Raw genomic sequence first — 15,000 nt, 5'->3', positions numbered from 1 at the left:
GGGTCTTTTGGGGCATTCGGGGTTCCACCAGATACATTTTTTTGTTCAATTTGTCTTTCTTTGTGTGTGTGTGTGTGTGTGTGTGTGTGTGTGTGTGTGAAGACGGTGTTTGTCGGCGCGGGGCTTGGACGGACATCGAGTTCCTCCGGTTGAATCATCGGTGCAAACAATGAGCAACCCTCTCGCTGAAGAAGAAAGTGGTTCACAAGAAAGAAAGAAGTTTACAGACCGGAGAGGAAAACACACGAGATGAAGACGGAGAACTGCAGCGAGAAGAGTTCACGACACGGACGAGAGAGGAAGACGAAGACGAAGGGCTGCACAGGCAGAACCCCCACGGACCCTGAACCCTGAACCCTGAACCCTCAAACCCTGAACCCTGAACCCTGAACCCTCGAGCCCTGAACCCTCAAGCCCTGAACCCTTAAGCCCTAAACCCTTAAACCCTAAACCTTTAAACCTTGAACCCTCAAGCCCTGAACCCTCAAGCCTTGAACCCTTAAACCCTGAACCCTCAAGCCTTGAACCCTCAAACCCTACCCTTAAACCCTGAACCCTTAACCCTCAAGCCCTGAACCCTCAAGCCCTAAACCCTTAAGCCCTAAACCCTTAAGCCCTGAACCCTTTAACCCTGAACCCTTAAGCCCTAAACCTTTAAACTTTGAACCCTCAAGCCCTGAACCCTTAAGCCCTAAACCCTCAAGCCTTGAACCCTTAAACCCTGAACCCTCAAGCCTTGAACCCTCAAACCCTACCCTTAAACCCTGAACCCTGAACCCTTAACCCTCAAGCCCTAAACCCTCAAGCCCTAAAGTCTTAAGCCCTAAACCCTCAAGCCCTGAACCCTTAAGCCCTGAACCCTCAAACGCTGAACCCTTAAACCCTGAGCCCTTAAACCGTGAACCCTCAAACACTGAACCCTTAAACCCTGAGCCCTTAAACCCTGAACCCTTAAACCCTGAACCCTCAAACCCTGAACCCTTAAACCCTGAACCCTCGAGCCCTGAACCCTTAAACTCTGAACCCTTAATTCCTGAACCCTCAAACTCTGAACCCTAAACCCTGAACCCTTAATCCCTGAACCCTCAAACCCTGAACTCTGAAACCCTTAATCCTTAATCCCTGAACCCTCAAACCCTGAACTCTCAAACCCTGAAACCTTAAACGCTGAACCCTTAATCCCTGAACCCTCAACTGCTGAACCCTAAACCATGAACCCTTAAACCCTGAACCCTCAAACTTTAAACCCTTAAACCCTGAACCCTCAAACGCTGAACCCTTAATCCCTGAACCCTTAATCCCTGAACCCTCAGGGACTTCCTGCCGTCCGCTGCGTGGTGGTTGGGTGAGAGTCTGAGGCTTGGTGGTGTAAAGGTGAATGACAGCACTTTGCTGCAACGTCACGTGACGACATTTTAAAATCTCTGCTCGCATTCCTCTGATTTCATGTGTTTTAACGTTCCATCTTAAATCCGTAATGTTGTAGTTTCAAAGTATTTTATCACGCGCCTCTTTGTGTACATTTTTTTTTTCTCTCCATGCTTCCATTGAGAACTGCGTGTTCAACATCACATTGCTATGAACTCTGGGTAATTCCCTTAGGCAAAGGGATCATAAAGGACTCAACATGTCTGCCACAGAGCCCTCAGGCACTCCTCGACGTGACAGCAGGACGCCACCACACCCTCGAGGACTACGAGGAACACGCCGACGTACAGGTGAGCAAGTCCACAGGTAGACGAGCACAACCGCCAGATTTATTTATTATTTTCTTGTCGCCGCATTCGATGGATAACGTTTTATTTTTTATTCTATAGACTTTGCTTTTGTTAAACCGGGCCTCCATTTTGTATTTACTCCTGTAGGCCATTACCATTCTGAATGGTTTGCATCCCATAATAAACACAGAGTAGCTCCTCCACCACAAGGACAGTGAATGAATCATTTCAAATGTATAATATAAACCACTTGTGAGGCCAGGTAAGAGGTTCATGTATGTAACACATGTGTGTGTTACAGCTTCATGGGCTGATAACAGAACACAGAGAAGAAAAATAAATGATGTATTTTCTCTTTTTAATGATACAAAACATCATTTTTTCCTACTATTTAATATCACGATGTGTTAACAGAATCTCTGAAAAGTTCGACTTTGATTAAGTGAAGTTAACTATTTTTAGTAATTAATTTAGCGCACATTTCGTGTACCGTAGGTTTAAGTCTCTAAAAGACAAAATGGCCGAACTTTCTTCCTGGACGTTGAACGCTTCTGATTCTAAGTATTATTTATCCATAAGTAAGTACAATACATACCAACAAGTATTATTTATGTATAAGTAAGTACAATACGTACCAACAAGTATTATTAATCCATAAGTAAGTACAATACATACCAACAAGTATTATTTATGTATAAGTAAGTACAATACATACCAACAAGTATTATTTATGTATAAGTAAGTACAATACATACCAACAAGTATTATTTATGTATAAGTAAGTACAATACGTACCAACAAGTATTATTAATCCATAAGTAAGTACAATACATACCAACAAGTATTATTTATGTATAAGTAAGTACAATACATACCAACAAGTATTATTTATCCATAAGTAAGTACAATACATACCAACAAGTATTATTTATGTATAAGTAAGTACAATACATACCAACAAGTATCATTTATCCATAAGTAAGTACAATACATACCAACAAGTATTATTTATGTATAAGTAAGTACAATACATACCAACAAGTATTATTTATGTATAAGTAAGTACAATACGTACCAACAAGTATTATTAATCCATAAGTAAGTACAATACATACCAACAAGTATTATTTATGTATAAGTAAGTACAATACGTACCAACAAGTATTATTAATCCATAAGTAAGTACAATACATACCAACAAGTATTATTTATGTATAAGTAAGTACAATACATACCAACAAGTATTATTACTCCACAGATAAAAAAAGGTGAAAAAAGGAAATGGAAGGTGAATATTCGTTATGCCTTTGTCCGATGTAATGATCACAATATATGTTCTGCTCATCCCCACCAGTCACTGCTGCTCGTTATGAATCCAAATCAGAAGTATTGTTTCCTCTTTGGAGCTTTTTTACTGCTGCAGGTTTGTCTGTTCATCACTTTAAAATAAAAATATTATCAAAAGGCGTTAGCTAGCTAACTGCGGAAAGCTGTTTGTTTCTTCCCGTTAATGTGTCGTGATCTAACGGATGTTAGCTAGCTGCTAGCTAGCTACTGCTAGCTATCTAAGTGCAGAAAACTGTTTGTTTCTGCCCGTTAATGTGTCTCGATTGAGCAGACGTTAGCTAGCTAGCTACTGCTAGCTATCTGACTGCAGAAAACTGTTTGTTTCTGCCCATTAATGTGTCGTGATTGAGCGGATGTTAGCTTGCTAGCTACTGCTAGCTATCTAACAGCAGAAAATTGTTTGTTTCTGCCCGTCAATGTGTCGTGGTTGAGCAGACGTTAGCTAGCTAGCTACTACTAGCTAGCTACTGCTAGCTATCTAACTGCAGAAAACTGTTAGTTTCTGCCCGTCAGTGTGTCGTGATTGAGCGTGGTGGTATTGAAACGTAGTTGGTCGTTGAAATGATGCTTTGTTTGTGATGCTGGATTTTTATTTTGTATTTCACAGGAACAGAAATGAGCACATGTAGATGTAAAAAATAACTTGGCAGGTTCTCCGCGGCCCACTTGAGGCACTCTGAGGCTCTCAGGCCCGGCGGTTATCTGGAATAACGAGTGCGGCGACACATTTTGTGACTTGCCGGCTTTGTTCTCCGGCAGATTTGATTTGAGTCGAGGGCGAAGTTAAAGTGTCGACTCGGCTTCAACTCGATGGCGTCGGCATCAGAAGAAGCAGAAACTGTAGCTGTTTTACAAGAGCTCCCAATTTTAGGTGACACAAAGTAGGGATGAACAACAGAATTGTGTTGCCCGTGACCTTTTTCCTCCAGCCTCCCTGCTGGCGCACGTCAGCGTCGTCTTCTGGCCGTCCGTCGGCCGCAGAGAAACTCACCGGTCGCCTCGTCAGTTTAGGATTATTGTCGTGGGGCTTTGTTCTTGAATTGGGGGATTATTGTTTGAATGTCTGTCCCTCCCAGTCGGGAAGTGAACGTCCTGCACGTCGAGCGCCATCGTGGGTGTGCGGCGCCACAACAATGAGGAACACCTCCATGTGCCGTTTCTTTCCCACGTTTCTCCACCGATTTAGCGTCGCACTCCCTTAATATTGTTGGACAATTTGTAAAATATATAGAGCAGAACCAGAGGATGCATCTTCCAACGTCCCAAAACCTGATGGCGACATTACCCACAATGCAACAGTCGACGTTTCAGTGACAGTGACATCAAAATTGGTAAATTTCCCATTTAAAAACTCCCACAGCACTAACTCGATGTCACATTTTGAAAACTGGAGTATAAATATTAACACAAGATTTCTAAAACTCAAAACCTTTTAATTTCACATATTTAAACCTTCACAGACAGAATTATTGATGAGTGTTGAAATCCAACATGGCGATCCTCATTCTCTCTAAATTATCAATAAAATTGATCATTTTTTGGCCAGGGTTACATCAGGAATCGATCGTGAACGGCCTTTAATCTGATACCAGACCCAGAGACGGACCGGGTAGCGCCTGAATGAGCCGTGACCATCATCATGTATGACCGTGGAGCTCGACCTGCAGGGTCACACACCTGCAGACGACGCTCGGTCGCCCGGCGGGAGGAAACCACGTGAAGCCGAAAGGGCCGAGGAAATAAAGACGAGGTGAAAGGAGGAAAAGAATCAATCGCTGATTGTCTGAGAGGAAGGTGGAGGAGAAATGGAGCCTTTTCACCGTGTGACTCAAAGGAAGGCTGCGGCGTTAAAGTCATTTCCTCTCCACACATCGCTGTGGCAGGCTGGAAATAGACTTTGCCATCAGATGCGAATAATAGAATATCCTGACAATTATACGGCTGAGCCGCGCTCCTTCTCAACACGCTGTTCCCCCCCGCTCGTTCACATCATCGCCTCTAAAAGGACTGGAATGGAGGGCAACATTAATTAATTTTTGGGGCCGCTGTGCAGAGTAAATACTCTTAATAAAGAAAAGGGGAGAATAAACATTGAGATTGACTTTCTAATAATAGTTGTACAATGGTGGAAGAAGTACAACATGTTCGTACAGGATGAAGTCTCCAAAACAGACATTTTAAAGCGAAATCCTGTCCACAACATCTTCGTTTCACCAAATATCTCAGACTCTTCACGTGTGTGAAATGTTTCCTTTGAGACGTTCAGAGGACGCGACTCACAAAATGAGTAAGAGAAGAAAATAACCACGACGTGAACCCAATTGATTTATGGAAAGTGGAAGTGACGACGAGTCTTTACACTATTACATTTCCTGAGTGCGTGACTGCATTTCCTGGCTGCTTCAGCCGCCCTCCAAAAACAAAACCGCCATTCACAATCACACCTTCATGTGTGGATGTTGTGGATTATTCTGGATCCTCAGATGGATCTGTACGTGTTCGAGTCTTATCCTGCGTCCTTTCCCATCACGTTTTTTCCTCCCCTCTTTGCAAAAAGACCAGAGAAGCTGAGGGGAAAGGCGAGGATGGAGGTCTGGCTGGAGGCCGTGACGGGATGAGAGCCGATCTGAAAACAGCGCATGCCGGTTTGACCCGTTTTCCACCATGAAATGCATTTTTTAAAACCTTTGAAATGCAATAAATGTCAATATTAACACCGGCGTTGATGTGTTTTTCTCAGTAGGTGTCGTTTAGTTAATAGCTTCATAAATAAATGACGCCTCCCCCCTCGTTACATCCGTCTTATTAAAATAATAAACTGCCGTCTTCACGGGAAGTCTGGGTTTCTGCAACAAAAGCAGGGGAAAGAGCGTCGAGAGCCGAGCAGCTGGGAGCGAGACCTCCAGAGAGCAGAGCGACTTAGTGCCAGGTAAACCGGAGGTGAAGGTCTGGCAGGTGGGGAAAAAGGGAAACGATAAAAAAAAAGAAGGTCAAATCCGATCCCGAGAGGTTCCTGAGACCAGCGTCTGTTTGTCAGGGCGCTCCATGTGGGACTTCAGCCTCCGTCACCTCAGACTCCCTGAAGGAGCTGCAGCCGGATGCCAACCTGCTGGTGTTAAACGCTGTGGGGGGGAGGGGGGGAGGTGAGGAGGGGGTGTGGGTGAGGGGGGGGGGGGGGGGAAGGGCCTGCTTCACTCCAGTTCAGTTACTGCAGCAGCTCTTCACTCTGGGGACCGAGAGCAAGACACATGGAGGGATCCTGTCCTCCATCACTGTGACAGAGCTGCAAGGCTTCAGGAGGAGTGACACTGTGTGTAGCACATGAAGCACAGACCTCCGGTTGTATAGAAGTCTATGCTTCATGCTGCATTCTCTCTCCTGACCACCAGGGGGCGACTCCTCTGGTTGTATAGAAGTCTATGCTTCATGTGTTAAAGCTGCATTCTCTCTCCTGACCACCAGGGGGTGACTCCTCTGGTTGTATAGAAGTCTATGCTTCATGTGTTAAAGCTGCATTCTCTCTCCTGACCACCAGGGGGCGACTCCTCTGGTTGTATAGAAGTCTATGTTTCATGTGTTAAAGCAGCATTCTCTCCTGACCACCAGGGGGCGACTCCTCTGGTTGTATAGAAGTCTATGCTTCATGTGTTAAAGCTGCATTCTCTCTCCTGACCACCAGGGGGCGACTCCTCTGGTTGTATAGAAGTCTATGTTTCATGTGTTAAAGCAGCATTCTCTCTCCTGACCACCAGGGGGCGACTCCTCTGGTTGTATAGAAGTCTATACTTCATGTGTTAAAGCTGCATTCTCTCTCCTGACCACCAGGGGGCGACTCCTCTGGTTGTATAGAAGTCTATGCTTCATGTGTTAAAGCTGCATTCTCTCTCCTGACCACCAGGGGGCGACTCCTCTGGTTGTATAGAAGTCTATGCTTCATGTGTTAAAGCTGCGTTTTCTCTCCTGACCACCAGGGGACGACTCCTCTGGTTGTATAGAAGTCCATGCTTCATGTGTTAAAGCTGCATTCTCTCTCCTGACCACCAGGGGGCTACTCCTCTGGTTGTATAGAAGTCTATGCTTCATGTGTTAAAGCTGCATTCTCTCTCCTGACCACTAGGGGGCGACTCCTCTGGTTGTATAGAAGTCCATGCTTCATGAGTTAAAGCTGCATTCTCTCTCCTGACCACCAGGGGGCGACTCCTCTGGTTGTATAGAAGTCTATGCTTCATGTGTTAAAGCTGCATTCTCTCTCCTGACCACCAGGGGGCGACTCCTCTGGTTGTATAGAAGTCTATGCTTCATGTGTTAAAGCTGCATTCTCTCTCCTGACCACCAGGGGGAGACTCCTCTGGTTGTATAGAAGTCTATGCTTCATGTGTTAAAGCTGCATCCTCTCTCCTGACCACCAGGGGGCGACTCCTCTGGTTGTATAGAAGTCTATGCTTCATGTGTTAAAGCTGCGTTTTCTCTCCTGACCACCAGGGGACGACTCCTCTGGTTGTATAGAAGTCCATGCTTCATGAGTTAAAGCTGCATTCTCTCTCCTGGCCACCAGGGGGCGACTCCTCTGGTTGTATAGAAGTCTATGCTTCATGTGTTAAAGCTGCATTCTCTCTCCTGACCACCAGGGGGCGACTCCTCTGGTTGTATAGAAGTCTATGTTTCATGTGTTAAAGCTGCATTCTCTCTCCTGACCACCAGGGGGCGACTCCTCTGGTTGTATAGAAGTCTATGTTTCATGTGTTAAAGCAGCATTCTCTCTCCTAACCACAAGGAGACGACTCCTCTGGTTGTATAGAAGTCTATGCTTCATGTGTTAAAGCTGCATTCTCTCTCCTGACCACCAGGGGGCGACTCCTCTGGTTGTATAGAAGTCTATGCTTCATGTGTTAAAGCTGCATTCTCTCTCCTGACCACCAAGGGGCGACTGCTCTGGTTGTATAGAAGTCTATGCTTCATGTGTTAAAGCTGCGTTCTCTCTCCTGACCACCAGGGGGCGACTCCTCTGGTTGTATAGAAGTCTAAATCAATGCCTCTATGGTTGCTCTCTGGGTTAAAAACACTGAACCGTGAGGTGTTTTTTTTATTTTGTGTGTGTAGGACATGACACTGAGCTGCAGCGTGTCCTGATCTCAGTATCTGCTTCTCTTTAACGCGTCGGTGGGTCCAAGCTGACGAGCAGAGCGGTTCTGTTCTCACCTGCAGCCGTTCAGCAGAGACCAGATACAATTCACACTCGCTGTTTAAAAGGGTGAAGCAACCCTTCACAGAAAACAACAACATATACATGAAAAAGACTTATTTCCTCTGGGTGAAAACACATCTGGCTGTGGAAGCGCAGCCGGAGTTGCTGTTTATAGCCGACCTCCTCCACCTAAACAAAACATTTCCAGGTAGCGCAGACCGGCGTGTGAATGTTGACGCGTCCCAGCGTCCCGCTCCAATTACCGGGCCGGCGTTCAGAGGTCCGTGTTTCTGTCCCTGGAAACATCCCCGCTCTGTGAAACGTAATAAAGATAAAAATACAAAAAAGGCTTTTATTAGATATTTATAGTACATGAGACTCAGTCGGTTGGAGGTTACGTTAAGTGAATGCTCTCATCAGATGAGCGACGTCGCCGGTAATTGACGAGGAGTTCTTTTTATTCACACTTGTAGATGTTTCAAAGTCTTCGTGCTGCCAGCAGGAGGCGCTTTCATGAATAATGCCCTTGTACTCCTTTTCCACCCCGTCGGACCCTTTCCTTGTGTTCAAATAGTCGTAATAGTCGTTCTAATACTTCAAATTAAAAACATGTTTTATAACATCCAGCTCAATGCCTCCTCTAGCGGTCCCTGAGTGTTTCCAGCTCCATGGTTCAGGACTTTAAAAACATCTCAGACACTAATAACACACCTTTCTGGGAAGGTGAGGACCTCAAGAACCTGAATCCAGCAACAAAAATCACTGCAAACCAAAGCGTTGACATATTGAGAAGGTGTTTTAGTCAATAAAACGTGTTGTTCGGTTCAAAAATAGAAAGGTTACTTGTTCTATGGGGAAACATTGTTGGATCTTTAAACCTTCAGGAGCTTCTGCTGGTGCTCTACGACCCGGGTGCAGAAACATCCTTCAGGGAAGTTTCTGCCTTCAGAATAGTCCGCCGATGGAAAAAAAGAAGAAGTTTCGGCCGTTTTGTGACTTTACAGGTAGAAATAGGAGTTCATAAGGACATGAATTGCTTTGTTAGACTCCCACAAGCCTCACGGTTACGAGGATGTGTTTGTTATAACATATATTCTCACAAGGGTTACAGTAATGTAGCACTTTAAATGACGCTCATAAACCTTGTGGTTGTATAGATAATTAAGTTTGCAAAAGAAAAGAGAAATCCTCTGTGTGACTCTGAGCCCAAAAGGTTTGAACTCCAGACCGTGCGTCAGGATATGAGCTGCTTCCCTCAGTTGGACCTCCATGTGAATGCAGAGGCCTGAGGGTTCATCCCGGGTCCTAACTCACTCTGAAGCCATCGATTCCCCCACGTGCACATCCACAAAGCGGAGGAAGGAGAGTAGAGCGGCGGCCATGATCCACCTCCACGAGCCGGACAGAAAGCATTTAAAGCATTTAGAGCATTTAGAGCATTTAAAGCATTTAAAGCATTTACAGCAGCAGGTTTCATTCAGAGAGAAGCTGGAGGCCGTCTGAACCTCAGGAGTCAAACAACTTTGCTGACACGTAAAAGAGAAGAAGAAGAAGAAGATGCGATCAGTCAGCCTCCTTGTGCTTCGGCCATCTTTAATCTGGTCCCATGCATCTCCCTGTGTGTTCCCTGCAGGGGACTCTGTGTTGTGATGCAGATTAGAGGACGTCCAGCTGACGGATTATCTACCTGCTCTCTCCAGGACGAGTCCTCTGAGCACCAGATGACATTTATTTACCTCTGAAGGAAACGCACACACACACACACACACACACACACACACACACACACACACACACACACTCACACACAGATTTACAATCTAGGATTGTAAAGCTCTTCGTCATTAAATCCCGCTAACAGTACATTACAGTAATGAAGCCCCGCCTCCCGCTTCATCCGATTGGCTGCCTGGGCCGAGCGTGGTGATGAGCTGAGCCTCTTGTGCTTTAAAGTTGAGAATATTTTAACTTTTAAGCGCTGAAATAAAAAATAAAAAATCACAAAGAGCGTGAAAGCGTACCAGAGGAACACAACGGTCCTGTGTGACCGGCCCCTCAGAGAAGCTTTGACTTCAAACTACGAAAGCACAACATCTACACAACAAACTGCAAAACACAGGACGCTGACCTCTGTGCTGCGACACACACTGAAGGTGAACGAACATCTGGGGTCAGATCGCTGCTTTTATCTCCTTCAGCCTCTTGTCCAGTACATCACCTCTAACTGAGCTCATGAGCAGCCAGTGTTCAGAGACGGCAGCTCCTCCACCTCCCTCCACCTCCTCACTCCACCTCCTTACTCCACCTCCTCTCTCCACCTCCTCCCTCCACCTCTCTCCACCTCCTCCCTCCACCTCTTCTCTCCACCTCTTCTCTCCACCTCTTCTCTCCACCTCCTCCCTCTACCTCCTCCCTCCACCTCCTCCCTCCACCTCCTCCCTCTACCTCCTCCCTCCACCTCCTCCCTCCACCTCTTCCCTCTACCTCCTCCCTCCACCTCTTCCCTCCACCTCCTCCCTCCATCTCCTCCTTCCACCTCCTTCTTCCACCTCCTCCCTCCACCCAAACAAGAAGCACTCACTGAATGATGACGACGTGAAGCTACGTGTGAAGCTACGTGTGAAGCTACGTGTGAGGCTACGTAAAGCTAAGTGTGAAGCTATGCGTGAAGCTACCTGTGAAGCTACGTGTGAAGCTACTTGTGAAGCTACGTGTGAGGCTACGTAAAGCTAAGTGTGAAGCTATGCGTGAAGCTACCTGTGAAGCTACGTGTGAAGCTACTTGTGAAGCTACGCATGTAGTTACGTGTGAAGCTACGTGTGAAGCTACGTGTGAAGCTACGTGTGAGGCTACGTAAAGCTAAGTGTGAAGCTATGCGTGAAGCTACCTGTGAAGCTACGTGTGAAGCTACTTGTGAAGCTACGCATGTAGTTACGTGTGAAGCTACGTGTGAAGCTACATGTGAAGCTACATGTGAAGCTACATGTGAAGCTACGTGTGTAGCTACGTGTGAAGCTACATGTGAAGCTACATGTGAAGCTACGTGTGAAGCTACATGTGAAGCTACATGTGAAGCTACATGTGAAGCTACATGTGAAGCTACGTGTGAAGCTACATGTGAAGCTACGCGTGAAGCTACGTGTGAAGCTACGTGTGAAGCTACATTTCAGTCAGAATGCTAATGAGGTGCATTGAACCGATGAAGCGGCGCCGCGTGAACGGACGCGGCGCATGAAAGCTAAACAGATCCAGATAGTGACTTCTATACGAGGAGTTATGAAACTCTATTTGCATATCTATTTCTGTCCGCTCTCATGTGCTCCGCCGTCGCCGTCGCGGATTAACGGCGGCGGTCGTTACCTCGTCAAGCGGGGAGAGCGTGTCGCCGCTAACGTCGTTAGCTCCAGAGCGGAGGGTCACGTGACGCTCCGATTCCCTCGCCGGAGAGTCTCAATAACTCTGATTTAATTTCCCCTTTTGGGAAGGATGCAGAGCTGCGACTTACAGGCAGGATTAACCTCGCGGCCTCTCGACGCGCAGGAGCCCTCTGGTTGCAAAATATTGATTCCAGCTGACAAAAAAAATTGAAATAACCTCAAGAACACGGTGAACTTTTCCAACAGACAAAAATCAATCACGGCGTCGCTCGGCTGCCGGGGGTCAAAGTCGTTCACCGGGAGGAAAAGGACGGATGGAGGCGGCGACGGGAAGCGCTCAAACGGAGACGGCTTACGACCCGGGAATGTTAGAGCGGGAGGAGAGGGAAGAGGAGGATGAGGGAGGAAGGAAAGGAAACGAATGGGGAGCGAGAGAACGGCGGGAATGAGGATGAAAAGTCGGCTTCATCAAGTCGTAGTGAGGAAACCCTCGTGGTCGGGCAGCGGAGAAGGACCAGGATGTAGAGCGAGGTCACAAGAGCACAAGATGGAGGAAGTGGGAGGAGCTACACCGCTCGACATGAAACGATCCGGGCTCGACGGCTGTAGAGACGGATGGACAAAGTCTACACAAAAAGTCTCCTTTTGTTAGTGAAGATGTTGTGACGAAGATGTTAATGACAAGTTTAAGGCTGAATGTGTTATGCTTGAACTGTGATGTTGTGTACTTGACAAATGTTCTCTGGGGATGAGACCGTCAGAGGTTCAGCCATACTGTTTAAACTTTGGCGTAACACCCTTATTTCATGTATTTAGTTATTTATTCATTCAGCATTGCCTCGACTGACAATGCTGTTGTTGTTGTTGTTGTTGTTGTTGTTGTATAGTTGTCCCATGTCGTGTCTGCAAGGTGCCTTTCGTCTCCGTCTGCAACGTCCCCGAGTGAGTTTTCTCTAAACTGAATTAAATGAAAGTCTCTCTCGCGAACATCTCGCCGCCAAGGGCAGAGATGCAGATCAATGAGCAGCTCTGATGATGATTGCATGAGTGGATTTCATGATTCTGGCATCAAAAGAGCTGATGAGCCCCAAAAAAGAAGCAAAGAAGACATTTCTCTTTGGTTTATTATTATTACTGGAGGGGGGGGGGGGGGGGGGGTTGACTGTTTCCATCCACCCCTGGTCTTTGTCCTGCAGGCTGGGAGAGGTCTTCCAGCTGTTCCTCCAGACCCAAAAGCCGCTCCTAGATAGGGATAGATCTGTAGATAGATCTGTAGATAGATCTGTACATAGATCTGTAGATGGATCTGTAGATAGATCTGTACATAGATCTGTAGATAGATCTGTAGATAGATCTCTAGATGGATCTGTAGATAGATCTGTAGATAGATCTGTACATAGATCTGTAGATAGATCTGTACATAGATCTGTAGAGTCCCTCCAGCGGGTTCTGGGTCTCTTACCCGTTAGTTTCCTCTGAAGCAGCGGTCCTGGACCTTTTTTGCGCCACGAAACAGTTTAGTCGAAGACGGTATTTTCACGGACCGGCCTTCACGGTGCGGGCGATGAATATGACGTGATAAGTGACGTATATGACAAAAAACATAATGAAGTGCATGACAATACAACGGCCCATTAATCCAGATTAACCTGAGCTTGTTTCTCTACAACGAGACGTGTTGTTCATGTTGGTCTACTGACTCGACTCCGTCACTTAAACCTTCATGTGAACTCTTCTTCAAGACCTTCACAGAGACAGGACGTTGAAAGGGAAGCAGGGTTCAGACCTCATGAGACTCTGACTTGATTTTAATTCAGAACACAAAGTTGAAACAGACTTTTAAGTTTCATTTTTGGGATAACATTTAACATACCCTCTTGACGTGTTTCAAGACGTTGACATGACCTCTTGACCTTCTTTTGGTCACGCTACCTCGCGGTCGTGGGTGAGGGTCGGACCGGACCCGGACCAGAACACCGACAGCTTTGCCTTCTGGCTCAGCGCCTCTTCCCCGATGGGTCGCTATGCTGATGAAACACTTCTGCATTTTGCAACCAGAGATGCATATTTTCCAGACGGGATTCTCTCTCTCTGGTCCTCAGCGTCGCTCCGGCTGCCCAGAGGACTTGTGAAAACACATTTAGATGAAGCTAAATGTACTAAGTAGTATTTAATGTGCTAAATGTTTGTTTTTTTTTCTCCGTGAGCACACGTTTAAGGACCGTACTCCCGATGACGCCCAGGCGGCCGCCGCCACAGGGAGCGACTTAAAATGGAGATAAATCGTTTCCGATAAACTTCTAACACTCGCCGGCTCCAGAGACCTCCAGAGAGAAACCCAGCATGAATATTTAGCGAGGGAGAATCTGTCTTTGGAGGTTGCATCAGTCGAAGGCCTCGGCATGTGTGCAGGAACAGACGCCGCAAAGTGACGCTCACTCGCCTCTTTCCACTTTTGGCCGAGTGGGTCTTCACGTACGAGGCCCTTCGCGTGGAGGCGCATAACTTAAACCCCATGAAAGAAACGCCCATAAAATGACAAAAGAAATTGTACAAAACACAACAAAGAATAATATGTACAATAGATCTGAATTCAAAGAATCAATAGACGATGATCAGAACAGAGGAGAGAACACGGTGACGGTTGTGTTTCTCATCACAGCGCCTTCAGTACGTGATCCTCTGACAAACACGTCTGCATCCAAACAAACAGTAAGTCTTAGCTTCACTCAGTGAACACGCAGCCTAAACCCGGCCTGCTGGATCAGGCCACAGACGAGGCGCCGCCGCCGGCAGGCGCTCACATGGCGGGTGTCTGGAATATTAAACCGGGCAGACTGTACTCGGTAAGACCCGAGCTCAGCCGACAGCAGCTAGCGGCTAGCGGTAGCACCTAGCGGCAGCAGCTAGAGGCAGCAGCTAGAGGCAGCAGCTAGCAGAAGCAGCTAGCGGGAGCAGCTAGAGGCAGCAGCTAGCGGCAGCAGCTAGCGACAGCAGCTAGAGGCAGCAGCTAGCGAAAGCAGCTAGCGGCAGCAGCTAGCGGCAGCAGCTGGAGGCAGCAGCTAGAGGCAGCAGCTGGAGGCAGCAGCTAGCGACAGCAGCTGGAGGCAGCAGCTAGCGGCAGCAGCTGGAGGCAGCAGCTGGAGGCAGCAGCTAGCGACAGCAGCTGGAGGCAGCAGCTGGCGGCAGCAGCTGGCGGCAGCAGCTGGAGACAGCAGCTAGCGACAGCAGCTGGAGGCAGCAGCTGGAGACAGCAGCTGGAGGCAGCAGCTAGAGGCAGCAGCTGGAGACAGCAGCTGGAGGCAGCAGCTAGAGGCAGCAGCTAGAGGCAGCAGCTGGAGGCAGCACCTGGAGACAGCAGCTAGAGGCAGCA

The sequence above is a fragment of the Clinocottus analis genome, unplaced genomic scaffold (genome assembly GCF_023055335.1).
Source record: "Clinocottus analis isolate CAN_PGR_092001 unplaced genomic scaffold, fCliAna1.0.p SCAF_4, whole genome shotgun sequence".
Lineage (NCBI taxonomy): Eukaryota > Metazoa > Chordata > Actinopteri > Perciformes > Cottidae > Clinocottus > Clinocottus analis.
Note: the sequence above shows the minus strand (reverse complement) of the source record.